Genomic DNA, 14066 nt, shown 5'->3' with positions numbered 1-14066 from the left:
AAGGCAGGAACAAGTTCTACGTATATATTTTTTAATCTTGAGTGGTATCAGAAGTCACTGGTTAATAACGGTATCACTGTGCAGAGGAAGGATTTAGTTGTGGAGAGTCTTGATAAAGGATGAACTAGAAGAATGCAGCATCTGTTAAAACCTTCCCGCGTTCTTGAAAACCAGCAAAATTTTGAACATGACGTCATAAGGACGACAGACGAGGCAACAGGTTGTATTTTCACTTATGAAGTGTTTTCAGTTTGATTGTTTGCATTAACATTGTGGTTGAAAGTCTTTCTGATATTAAAAGCAGCATTGCAGAAGGTTTGAAGTGCCTGGAAATTATTGACAGATATAAGTGTCTTCTCACATCCGGGAGCCAAGTGTGGTTCTGTTGCCTTAAGAGCCAATCTTAGATCTTCGTAAATGGAGCATTCAAAAAGGATGTGAGAAGAGTCTTCTGGTAGCTCACATCGACAGGAGACCGTATTAGAAAGTCTGAATTGGTAAAGTTTTGCGTTAAGCGAATCATGTCCAGTTAGTATATAGGAGGTAAACAGTGAAGGTGAAAACCATTTTCTTGTGGATGATAGAAGTAATGCAGTTACATCAGGAACGAATTTTTTGGTAGGGCTCCTTTTTCGGTAGAATTCCATCTATTCATCCAGGTATTGACTAACAAATTCTAGCTTCGGGTTCGTTCAGTTTTGGGATCAGCCTGAAGATTAACAATGATTCCCTGAAATTCGGTAGAAATGCCTCGGAGGATGTAAAAACAAAGACCTGAAATTAACAAAATCAAAAAAATCAAATTAACCATGTGGACATGTGTTGGATATGTGTTTATGTAAGGGGCGGCTCCTAGACGTCAGTTCAACTCCGCCTCGTATATCTGTGAAGAATAATATCACTACAAATGGGTCGGATTTGTGTGTGACGGAGGTTTGTGTGTGTTTTCTGTTGTTCTGTTCTGGCCACTTGGCTACCTAGAAGCATCAGTCACCTGGACAGATGATTCTGGTGACTGATGCTTCTGGGTACTCGTCCACACCACGGGAAGGTGGGCTAGTTCCAGTAGATGGGAGACCTATGGTCTTAGAGTATGAGACAAAAAAAAAAAAAAAAAAAAAAAAACCCGAAAGGAAGAGAAAGAAAAAAAATAAAAATAAATAACTAAGATAAAAAAAAAAAAAAAAAAAATATATATATATATATATATATAAATGTATACACATACCACACACACATATATATATATATAAAAACCGAAAGGGAAAAATAAAAAAAAAAAAAAAACCGTAAGGGAGAAAAAAAAAGAGAGAGAGAGAGATAAAGAAAAAAGAAGAGTAGATCTTCCAGTTGTGCAACCATTAAGAACGGCAGCATAAAAACACTTTGATGCCTCCAGCCAGATGGATTTGATCAACTTCATATCACTGGAATCATATTTTTCCTTAGTTCAAACACTTCTTTAGCAAATACCTGGGACATCTGAAACTTACTAGAGTCTCTTAAAAATATAGCTTCTTCTCCTGGAGCTACACTCTCAACAATTTCACGTATCGCTGTCCTGGCATCGTCATATATTCGACAATCATGTAGTATGTGCTGCCAGCTTTCCCTGGCCCTGCAAAAACAAAGATCCGTGTTACTTAGTCCTAATGCGTATAATTTCTCATTCATTGACCCGTGCCCTGTTAACAAAAATGACGACTGTAAACTAGGTGTAAACCAATTGCGAACTTTTTTATCATTCAGAAAAGTCACGCTCGGAATAAACAAGTTGATAACTCTTGCAGTAGGTATGGTATCCCATCTTGTCTGCCATAAATTGATTACTTCAGATGCATTTAGGGCTAAAGCCTCAAGCTGCCAGCAAATTTAGACTATGTATATATTAAGTGCAATAGCATCATTAATACACAGCCATTTCTGAATAAACAGAATATTTATAAGGCAGCATCGTTTTAAGTTATATCTCATATTGTGAATACCTTCACAACGAATTGCCATAATATTGCACTACTTCGAATAAGTAACGCTTCACCATAAGGAGAAGACTAATGTTACTTATTCCTATCTGAGAATAAGTAACATTAGTTTCTCCTTATGGTGAAAAAAAAAAAAAATCAAATTATTATTTTAGGGTTGCCCGTAATTAAATACATTAACCCGTATTTGTGTCTGTAAATTGCTTATGTTCTATGGTCGATTTGCCTGTTTTGCTGGACGAAAAAAACCCCAGTTACTGGGGAGAAAAACCTTGCTATCTACGCCTGAGACCGACTAACTCAGCCGCGGAGTGAAAAAAGCCTATTAAAGTTCCTCGCGTCATCGACGGGATTCGAACCCAGGCCTTTTCCACCCGGTGTGGGGAGGATGGTGACGATACCACTGTGCTACCCCGCGTAGACTCCTTATGGTGAAGCGTTACTTATTCGAAGTAGTGCAATATTATGGCAACTCGTTATGAAGGTATTCACAATATGAGATATACCTTAAAATGATGCCGCCTTATAAACATTCTGTTTATTCAGAAATGGCTGTGTATTAATGATGCTATTGCACTTAATATATACATTGATTACTTCATTCATACATCTTTTCTTTTCGCATCTACAGTCAGAGCGAATATTGATCTCTATACCAAAAAATGTAGATCCAACGGTAGCGCTCCGGCCAACAATTGAAGCGCGGCAGTGGACACCGTTCTGCACACTCTCAGAATACCAAGAAGCATGATGCGCTGTATGGAATTTAGTTTAGCCCGAAACGTATCTATATGGAACCAGGCTCCTATTGCGTATTTAGTTATTGGAAGGAATACTGCCTTGTAATACAGAAACAGTGTTTTGTGTGATAGACTTTGTCTATCACATAAAACACATAATACCCCAGTCAGACTTTGAAATTGTAATGATAGCACCAGAAAATTTCCTGATTTTATTGCTTAAATATAATAAGTGCTGGTGAAATGATAACTTACTGTCCACAATAATTCCCAGGTATTTGGTATCAAGGACCATAGGTAACTGAACACCATTCAGTTTGATCTGAGGAGGTCGATTTATATCCAAAGCTCTTTTAAATAACATGATTTTAGTTTTGTAGGGACTAATAACAAGCTTATAGCTTTGAGCCCAAGAACTTAAGTCTGTTAGCACACTACTAGCTCTCTGTTCTAAGAAGAATGAGAGAGATCGTCCTGCAAGTATAATTGTCAGATCATCTACAAATGCCAGCACCTTACAATTAGGGAATGTGCGAACCAACCAATTCTGTAAGACTAGGTTCCAAATAAGGGGTCCGAAGACGGAGCCTTGAGGACACTCTTTAACAACCTATTTTCGTAGCTCAAAGTGCTTTGACTTCACTAGCACATATCTATTTGAAGAGTAGCTGTTGAAAAGCATATATAATTCCTTGGAACAATCAGCGTTTCTTAACTGAGCCATCGCTACCTCCCACCAAACAGTATCAAATGCCCCTTCGAAATCAATGTCGATTGCTAATTCATATTTTGATGTAGAATTCTCAATATGCGTTCGAATTGCCACTAGACGATCTTCACAAGATTTCCCAGGAGTGAACCCATATTGCTGAGGCGATATCATATCCTGCTGCACTAGCAGGTCGGTTAACCGTAATGCCATTAACCTTTCAAGGATTTTACCAAGGTTTGCCAAAAGAGCGATAGGGCGATATGATTTAGGTTCAGTTAGTGGCTTCCCAGGTTTTCTAACTAACTTCAATAATGCAATCTTCCACTGCGTTGGAAACAGCCCTTCTGTTAGACATTTGTTAAACATTAATAAAATGATATTAGGTAACGACTTATAGAACCTCGTTATAAATATTTTCTCGACTAAATCAATTCCAGGACATTTTGTGAGATTAAGCTTCTTCAAAACTCCTGTAAGTTCTTCCATCGTAAACTCCGCAGTATGTTCTCTAGCTACATAGAGCCGATTATCTCTACGTATACCAGCTTGATATTCAGTATCTTCCTGAGGATCGTCAGTTGGAAATAACTTACTTAAAATTATCTCAACGGAGTCATTCCAACCAATAGTCTCACCGATATCCGTGGTTACAGTATTAAAAACCTCCCCATACCTGAATTTTCACGTGACAGTTTATATAGTAAACCCCACGGGTAAGAATTTCCCGATTCTTTTACAAAAGTGTTCATGTCGCCCATTTTTGATCAGCTATCTTCCTACTATAATTGTTTTTTAAGGACAGATACTTCTCGTGCAGCCTTGCAACCTCGGAGGGGGACCAATGTCTGTGGCGTTGATATTGTCTTCTAGCCCTGTTTACTGGTTGCCTTAATACTGTTAACTATCAAGTCCACCAAGGACAGGATTTCGATCTAGCAACTTTCTTCTTATCAGCCTTGTACGCTGCTCTTATAATTGGATCCTGTATAAATACAGCGAGAGAGTCAGCCGAATGCTCTATTAGCTGACGTTGCCTTATCACCGAGAAGTCCATAAGAATTGATGCATCGAACGCAGACCAATCAATTGTTTTCAGTGAGAACCGAACCAACTCAGGCACTTGATATTGACTAACTGAAGTTGTAACATTTTTTACATAAAAAGAGATTACTCTATGGTCACTAGATGTCCAGTCAGTAATGACCCGCCAATCATAGAAGTAGTGTCGTAGGCCAGAAGTTACTATAGTTATATCAATGTTGGACTGCCCCATAGGTCCAAAGAATGTGGCTGGCTGATTGGATATATTCATCACATATAAATTGTGATTAAATATAAATTCTTCAAGTAGACGACCTCTCCCATCTGTTGTAGAACTATGCCATAGACTTGATTTAGCATTTTCGTAAGTAGTGATTATTACGTGGTTAGGCTTCAACATAAATAGTGCATGTTCCAAGTAATCCAAAGAGTTATTAAAATCCATTGATGGAGGACGATATAATGCAATAAGATAAAATTGCAATGGTGTTGTTGCAATCATCACGCATGTGGCACATTGATTACACAACCCGTGTATCACCACAACATCTAAATCGTTATTGGTTACCACGATTCCTGATTTGGGCTCTCCTTGTACAGGCTGCACAACTCGAGCACTCAGAGGATATCCCAGTATCTTAAAGTGTTGCTCCGATTGAATCTTGGCCCAATACGGTTCTTGTACGGATACTATATCAATCAAGTTCTCCTGAATTGACTTCCTAATTTCATCAGCCACCAACCTAGAACGTTGGCCGTTTATCTGCATGATTTTTATTCCTGAAGAACCAAGAACTCTATCCACCACAGAATCACGTGCAGATCCTCTTGTGAGTTTATTCACTCCATTCGATTGTTGATTATTTCGATTTTTCATTGGCCGTCCTTATTCGTACCAGTTCCATAGCTCCTAAATATTCTGGATAACGAGAATCCCTGACCGAGGTGAAGTTCACGTTTCCTACGCTTACAGCTTACAGTTCACAAAATACGGTTCGTCGTCCTTATTGGAACACTCTGCCAGTACATGCCCGTCTCTTGCGAAATGGCCACAAGGTGGGGAGGTTTGAGAGCAATATTTTTTCATATGTCCATACCCAGTGCATAGGAAGCATCTAGAGACTATCGTAAACAATCTGTACCTGCTGGAAGTAACAGTCAAGTAAATTCTATGCAATGCAGAAATCAGTTTATACAATTGTGCAGAGATACTAACTACCCAACGCCGTGTTATAGTGCTTCTGTACTTAGTTGTAGAGCTGTCGAAATATATCCCTCTTGACTTCATCCCATGTAATACCAAACTCTTCTAAATTTTTACAATATAATTCTTCTAGTATCTCATCCTGACTCAAGATAATCCACCCATAAATGATTATGGCTGGATTATCTTTTCTAGGAACCACTGTGGCAATTCCTGCTATAGCTAAAGAATCTGACGTTGAATTATTCATTAAATCTACTTTTGATGCTGTTTCTAGTAAAACTTCCTTGTTACGAACTAATTTTAATGACTTAACTTTAATCGGCTTAAATTCAGTTTTCACTGTATTCCCAGCTTCCGACTCAATCCTCAGAAATCCTTTGTCGTGCCAGTTTTCTAAAGCTCTTTTATATTCGCAGCAATTGGGATCTTTAATAGAATGCTGGAAGTTTTTTTTGCACCTTTTACAATTTATACAACGAGGGGATTCCTCTTTATTCGGGCATTCTGCGTAGACATGGCCACTCTGGGCACAATGCCCACAAGATGGAGATGTAAGTCCAGAGCCTTAAGTCCGTATCCCAAGCATAAAAAACACTTGATAACAATCGTAAATGGCTGATGTCTATGCGAACTACAGGCCAGGAAAATCCTGTTCAAAGTTGAGATACATTTATAAAGTCGAGGGTAAAACTGATTACCCAGTGAACATTCGATGAAGATCTCGATCTTATCGTAAATCTGAAAGTAATTTCCTTTCTGACTTCCTCTAGTGATAATCCGTTGTCACTAAGATTTGTATTGTATAAATCCTCAACGATGTCTTCTTTACTTAAATCCTTAGGTATGTCACGACTGCTGGTTGTCTTTGTTGAGAACCCCTGTAGAACCCCTGCCCGCAGAGGACAGGGAATCTGAAGTAGATATGCTAACTAGATCAGACTTGGAAGCAGCTTCTAGCACTACGTCTTTGTTACTCGCTAATCTCAAGGATTTTATTTTTACATTCTTGAACTCTGACTTTAAAGTATTAGAAACTAAATTTTTTACATTTTTTATTTAAATTTTATCTTAAATTTTTTAGTTTTCAGAAGCTCGTAATATTATGATTTTTAACTTGATCTTACTGATTTTTCCTTCACTGAAGGTGCTCTACGGGCGGCGTCAGAATATGATCTCACAGAGGAGACAACTTGAAACTGTGTTCCCTCATACACTGCTGTATTTGTTTCAGCAGTTTGATTAACTGATTCCTGGCTATGATCCATTTTGTTAATATTCCGTTACTGAAAAAGTTTGGTCAATTTTATCTAGTAAATTGGCCCGGATTTCGATTTCTTTATTAATAGCTCTTAATCTCTCATTATTAATTAAGAGAGCTGTTAATGACAGTCTCAAGATTTAACCATTTTTCCATAATTGTATCTTAACTTTTTTAGGAACTTCGTTGGTCTTCCCTATGAGGAAGCTAAATCTTTAGCTTCCCAATGAGGAAGCTAAAGATGTAAATCTTTTCTCATACTGGATATCTTGTCATGCATGAAAGAAGGATCCTGTGATTTATCCAGATTTTCTGTCTTGTCATTTTCTCCAGAGCTTACAGAAGTTCCAACTTCTTGAGTTGAAATGGAACCTTCACTATTAGGGTTTTCTTGAGTTGACTGCGATAACGTTTCCTGATTCGGCTTTGGAGAACTGCTAACTCTACCCTTTGAGCCAGTTACAGGTTTTCTTAATGAATTAGTCTTCCCTTCCATGTTAGATCTCATAATTCTCAATTAGAAGATCTAACATGGAAGGGAAGACTAATTCATTAAGAAAATCAAATTAATCAGGTGTATTTTTATGAAATAACAAAAATGCAAAGCAAAATTCTAGTTTCATCATCAAGTTCAAGGATATGGATATCATTTATTGCCGCCTTCTCTCAGTTTACTCATAGCCTGTGAAAATGATTGTCGAACTTTTGTTTATAACCGTTTTAAACTATAATTTTTCTGGAACGGTTGATGCAGCTGTACATGAAGCGATTTAGTAGTTGTACTTAAAGTTATGAAAAGATAAAAGGACAAAAATAATACAAGCCAAAAAATAATAATAAAATAAAATGAACCGATACTAGAAAACCGATTTTCAGCACTGAAATTGATTGAAGTGACCATCAAGTTCTTGATTAATTTTCTACACTTCATCAAATAGCTATAAATTGCTAGAGAAATGTTCCTATTAATACAAGAGAATATGGTAGTAGTTTTCAATAGCTATTATTTTGGGTTGCTGCCTCAATTTTGAAGCTCCTGGGTTGGTGAAAAAATAGCCTTGGATTAAATTCTTTGCCAACTTAAAAAAAGTATTTAAAATTTAATTTCATTGCCTTAAAAAGTTCTTTTTAAAAAAGTTCTTTCTACTTAAAAAAGTTCTTTGCCTACTTACTCTGTTATATTTCCAGGTGACCCAAATAGAATTTTATTAGAATATATCAACGCATTATATACTTAGCATTAGTAATGGCCATATGGACGTAAGAATGCCTAAGGCTTATGCTGTACCAGCCAAAAAAACAAAAAAAAAAAAGAAGTAAAATAGTCTATATATAAAACGAATAATTAATAAACAATAAAAGAAAAGGAAAGGAAATAAATAGCCTATGCATTTCCCTCCTCCCGTAGATAACTATCCAGCTGACCTTTGAATTTCCCCAAACTGTCGGCCTGAACCACCCATGGTGACTTATTCCAGTAATTTATAACTCGCTGGCTAAAATAAAACTTCCTGCAATCCAGTCTGAACTCCCCCTTCCGTAACTTGAATGTGTGGCCCCTAAATCTAGAATCAATTATAACAGTGAAAATTTCGTCGTCATTCATTTTACTTTTGTCGCTCAGCCCTTTAAACATCAAAATCAAGTCTCCTCTAAGGTATCTAGTTTCCAAGCTGTGCAACCCACATATTCGAAGTCTTTCCTCATATGGATGCCCTTTTGCCGATCTCACCAAGCAACTTACCGGTCTTTGGACCCTTTCAAGAAACTCAATGTCTTCTTCCAAGTGTGGTCTAACAATAACAGCCTCGTATAATGGGATTATGACGTCCTTCCTACAATGTTCCTGTCTACAATGCTCGGAGAACTTCATGTCTGACCGTATCGTAACTCCCAAGTCCCTTTCTTCCACTACAGACTTTAGTTCAACTCCACCAAGTGTATAAGTTATTTTGGGGTTAGTGTTCCCCAGGAGAATTTTGCATTTTGCTGAATTAAAGCGTAGTTGCAACTTCTCCGACCATCCCTGACGTCTATCTAAGTCACTCTGCTTGGCGGTGATCATTAACTACTCTACCGATTTTACATCTACAAATTTAGACATCACGCTCTCTATCCTTCCATCAATTTCATTTAATAAAATAAAAAATAAAAAATAGCGATCTTAATACGGATACTGACTGGGGAAACCCCACTTCTTATATTAATCCAATCTGAGGAATAACCATTTGCCACCTTCCGTGAAGCCATCCTGCTATCCATCTAAGGATTTTCACTGTAATTCCAACCTGTTTCAGCTTATAAAGTAACCGCTCATGTGGGAGTGAGTCAAATGCTTTGCTGAAATCTAAATAGACAATTAGCATTAGTAGAGGCATATAATGCAAGAAAGCAAGCTTATATAGCATCAGCTGCATCATTCCAGCAATCAACCACTCGCTGGCTAAAGGAAAATTTCCGCACATGTATCCTACAACTGTATTTCCTCAATTTGTATTTATGCCCCTTCAGGTGCGGTATCTGAGGAAGAGGAAGAATCCCATCAACATTGAATTTGCTCAAACCATTCAAAGCCTTATACACTTCGATCAGATCACCTCGCAGGTGTCTAGTCTGCAGACTCTGCAATTTGCAGAACTTAAGCCTTTCTTGGTAACAGCAACCCTTTGTTCCACTCACTAATCTATCTCGTTTCTCGTTGCAGCAGCTCTACATCTTTCCTAAAATGAGGCCTCCAGACCTGTATGCAGTGCATTACTCAAGGTGTGGCCTGACCATTGCCTTATACAAGGGGATAATCAGCTCCTTATCCCTGCTCGAAATTATTCCCTAAATCCAATTAATGAGTGACCCTGTCAAAATAGCTAACCAGATTAGTTAAACATGATTTATCCTTTACAAAACCATGCTTGAGTATCGTTATGAATTCTATTTCTCTCTAAATGATCCTGAATTCCACCCTTGGTCACTGCCTCCATGATTTTCCCTCTTACTAAAGTTAGACTGACCGGCCGTTAATTTCTCACTTCACTCTTAGAACCGCCCTTATGTATTGGAGATACATTGGCACACTTCCAATCTGACGGAATCTCTCCTGAAGTCTATTTAGGTAATAATTAGCCTTAATGGTTCAATGCACTCACTTGCTGCCTCCCTTAAAATTATAGTGTACACACTGTGTATATGCCATCGACCCCAGGAGCGTTACTTGCCTGTAGGTTTTTTTAATTAAATAATCATGTGAAATTTTACTATCATTAATTAAATTTTTTTCAACCACTGCCATAATTTCTCATTGACGTAAAGGGTTTTTCTTCTGTAAATATGGATGCAAAGTAACTGTTGAGTCCATCTGCAACATCAGCTGGGGTATTTAATTCCATTACATAAGGGTCTTATCTGATTTATCCTTCTCTAGTTTTTGCATTTATATATGCGAAGAGTTCCTTATCCGAATCTTTGCTCTTTTGGGCGCCTCCGTAGCCAGGTGGGAAGGAGCAGCAGTGCGTAGCACACGCTTCTTGATTAGACCGGGGTTCGAGCCCGTCACCACTAAATACGGAGGATGCGGAAAGGTCAGGGAATGACCACCGCATATCCCGAAGCAATATGGCCTTAGTTGCTAATGCTCCTAAAAACCAAATAACAAACAAACTTTGCTCTTTTTGTCAGCGATTTCTCATAATTTGCCTTTACGAGCCTAACCTTGTCTGTGGCACTATCACAGATCACTTTGTAGCTGTTATAGGCTTCAGTACTTTTTGTTGTTCTGTAATATTTCCACGCGGGCTCTTTTTCTGCTCCAGTAATCTGGCAACTTCCTTAATCATCCAACTTGGAATCATCCTCATAGAGTATTTTTTTAATGATATATACGCTTTCAGGGCTTTTGTGATTAATGTTTCTACCCAGTTAATAGAGGCCATGTAGCACCTTAAGCCGTTGCAATTTCCTTTCCTGAAATCATGACCCATTTCTCTGCCTTTAACTACTGCTACCTCTCTCTCTTCGTCCACCGTAGAACTCCATGATCGCTTCTTACTACTGGTTCCTGTACTGTCAGCCCTATTATGTCATCTTGTTCATGGGTGATGATGAGGTCTACAGTATTCTTTTCCCTAGTACTTTCCCTGACATGTTGATACAAATAACAATCTTTTGTCCCCCATGTGGAGTTTCCTTCCCATTTGCTCCATTCAAATAGAGGCAAATTAATATCACTCATAATAAGACATTCACGCTTGCTTGTCCATTTGCATTTGCATGTAGAGGCTGTCGTCATAATCTTCACAATTACCTGGCCTGTAGATTATTCCCACTCTCATTATACATTCTCTTCTAACTTTTAGACCATTTTCTGTAATAATTATCAGTTGTTGTTTAGATTGTCATTTTGATGGATACTTATTAAAATTAGGGCAATAGGATACATTGCTCTACAAAATTAACAGAACACATGGCAAACGTCGTGTATCTCGTGCGGTTTGCGATGAAGTGGGAAAAATTTTGATACGGTGGTGTACCATGGAATAACGATGAAATTTGGAGACAGTGAGAAACTTTGGCCAGGGATAAGGGACATTTATAGGGATTGTATTAGAAATCCCAAGAAGATCACATTATAGAAGTCGATACAAGATAATCGAAAATATGGTCACATGACATCAGTATGGCGTATGATTCCCTCCAACGGATAACTGGCCTGACAGCGGTGAACTATCTTCGATATAAAGGTCTGTAAGATTCTGCAGCAACAAATTCTATTCTTCCACCAGCAGAGACCTTAGCTCACCAAGTAATTGAGGAGTTGGCTGTCGGTGTGCAATGCGATGCCTAAGGGCGTCTCACACAGGTTCGATCGGATGTAAGTCTAGGGATCGTGCTGGCCACGGCAATCGTTGGATACCTTCAGTTTCAAGATATTCCTCCACTACTGGAGGTTTGCGTGCAGTGGCATTGTTGTGCAAGAAAAGAAAATCTGGGCCAACCGTACCCCTAAAAAGTCGCACATACGTTTCGAGGATCTCTTTTCGGTATCCCTGTCAAAAAACATGAAGAGGAGTGTAGTGGTTGATCATTATTCCGCCCACACGAGAATACCGCCTCCATAGTAAGTGTCCCTTTCTTTGATGTTGGAAGGATGGTACCATATTCCTCGTTGTCTCAAGATGAAATAACGTCTAGAATCTGTTTATAGGTTAAACAGAACAGAACTGTACAGTTCTGTTGTCACTTGAGGCCCTGACAACTGAAAAATTCTGTTGAACTGTGCAGTTTTCATGGCTCAAAGTCACATGTTTATGGCACCAGTTTCGACGAGCTCTGACGAGGTTTCGGGTTAATGAGATACAAACCACTGGCTTCCTTTTGTGTGTAATCCACTTGAATTGAGCCTTTTTTTTTTTTTTTTTTTTGATTTGGTAGTTGTTGGCGCATCGGCTTCAGTGGCCATATTGCACCTCCCAAGGTTTTTGCAGTACTTTGATCCAAGCCCGAGGCGGGAATCGAACCCGCGACCTTTGGGTTGCCGGGCAGGTACTTTACCCAGAATTGAGCCTTCTTAACACAGTCCGGTTGGAAATGTTTTCACCTGTGGCCTCAAGAGAGTTGGTGACAGAACATCGTAGAGTTCCATCCTGCTGTTAGAGCCAGATAGCGGCCTGTTCTGGTTGAAGTAGCCGTTGGGCGATCTTAGCCAGCTGTTCTTGTATTGCTTCCTGTCTCCTAAAACTGCTTCCATAGTGTTAAGACGACACTGTGTGACAAATTAAGTCAACGTGCCGCCTCCACCTGCGACTGTCCAGCTTCAAATTATCCAACGGCACGCCATCTCAAAGAATCGTCTGAACGAAGATGACTTGCCATCCTGAGTACTGGAGATTTCACTGAGGAAGACAAAAAACGGGAATGAAGTGATGTAGTTACAACCCGTGTTTTTATTGGCATGAATAATTTGCATAATGTGCAGCTCTGTAAAATGGTAGGTCGATTTCTATTGGATACAAGGAATTTACATGCCACAATGCCTATTATAATAAATATTCACCTTCTGTGAAACAATTCACAATAAAATATTCATTAAAACATTTTGTTCTGTTAATTTTGTCGAGTGGTGTATCTCGCTTTCTGCTTGATGCATTTCGTCTAAACTGAGATCTGTTTCAAAAAATAAAATCTTTTAATGAGTAAATAGCTACTCTGACATTTAGCAGGCCGTTGCGATTACTTCTTTTCTGTATCTCGCATCAACCAGTAAAGAGCTCTCTCTTAGAAGTAGAGTAGTTTCCGACGTATAAGACATGAAAACACCACCTTTGACCGTGCGATGACACCAAACCCCCACTTATCGCTTCACACTGCCTTCGTTTATAGTTAAGAAGACTTCTGTGGCATGCCGCTAGTTGTTTTCATTCTTTCTTTCTTTACCACTCGTTAAATATTTACTTTTCAAGTGTCGGCTTTGTCGACAGCCTTCCGTATCATGGAACAGCAGACGATGTCAGTACACAGGGCACCGTAATGCCTTCTTCATTCACCCTTGTGCAATCTCTCTCTCTGTATCTATCTTTTACAGAAATGCAGTGAAAATCAGTTAATGAGTTTCTACTTCAATATTTATTTTTTTATTTCAGCTACAAAATGGCAAACCTACTTGCCTTAAAATGCAGTTGCATATAATCATAAAATAATTCCAGAACAGATCTGTGCAGAGATTAATTCGAGTTTCCTGAAGACAAACTCTTCTCCGTACCTTGAGACCAGGTACCTATTGCCCATAGGCACATTATAGCCTTAGCAGCTTATGTGCCATTAAGCCTCCAGAACAACAACAACAACAACCTATTGCCCCATTTGGAAACGTTTTCATGAAGATTTCTTAATTACACCTCAGATGATTTTTTTAAAACTGTAAATCTGCTTTTTTAATTTTGCCAGATAAAGGTGCTTTCTGGAATTTATCAATAAATAGAAATATCAGAGATGAACATCTCAATGCGTCATGGTGAAAATCGATTTGTTCTGTCCTAAATAAAACGAGAAGGTACCGATCGGGTCGCACCCAGTGATCAAATGTAGCTAATTGCTGTTGTGTGGTGCGTCCTTCATTTTTTCCGTACGGGGCTAA

General features: G+C 38.6%; 1 protein-coding gene across 1 annotated transcript in view; it reads left to right on the top strand.

Moving 5' to 3' along the window:
* The window catches only part of LOC150075004 (uncharacterized), a 1344778-nt gene that overhangs the window by 112866 nt on the left and 1217846 nt on the right, over positions 1 to 14066 (top strand). The gene's annotated exons all lie outside the window — the stretch shown is intronic.

This window comes from Mastigoproctus giganteus, chromosome 14, assembly GCF_048544385.1.
Source record: "Mastigoproctus giganteus isolate SK-2022 chromosome 14, ASM4854438v1, whole genome shotgun sequence".
Taxonomy (NCBI): Eukaryota; Metazoa; Arthropoda; class Arachnida; order Uropygi; family Thelyphonidae; genus Mastigoproctus; species Mastigoproctus giganteus.
Note: the sequence above shows the minus strand (reverse complement) of the source record. Positions and strands in the feature narration are given on the sequence as shown.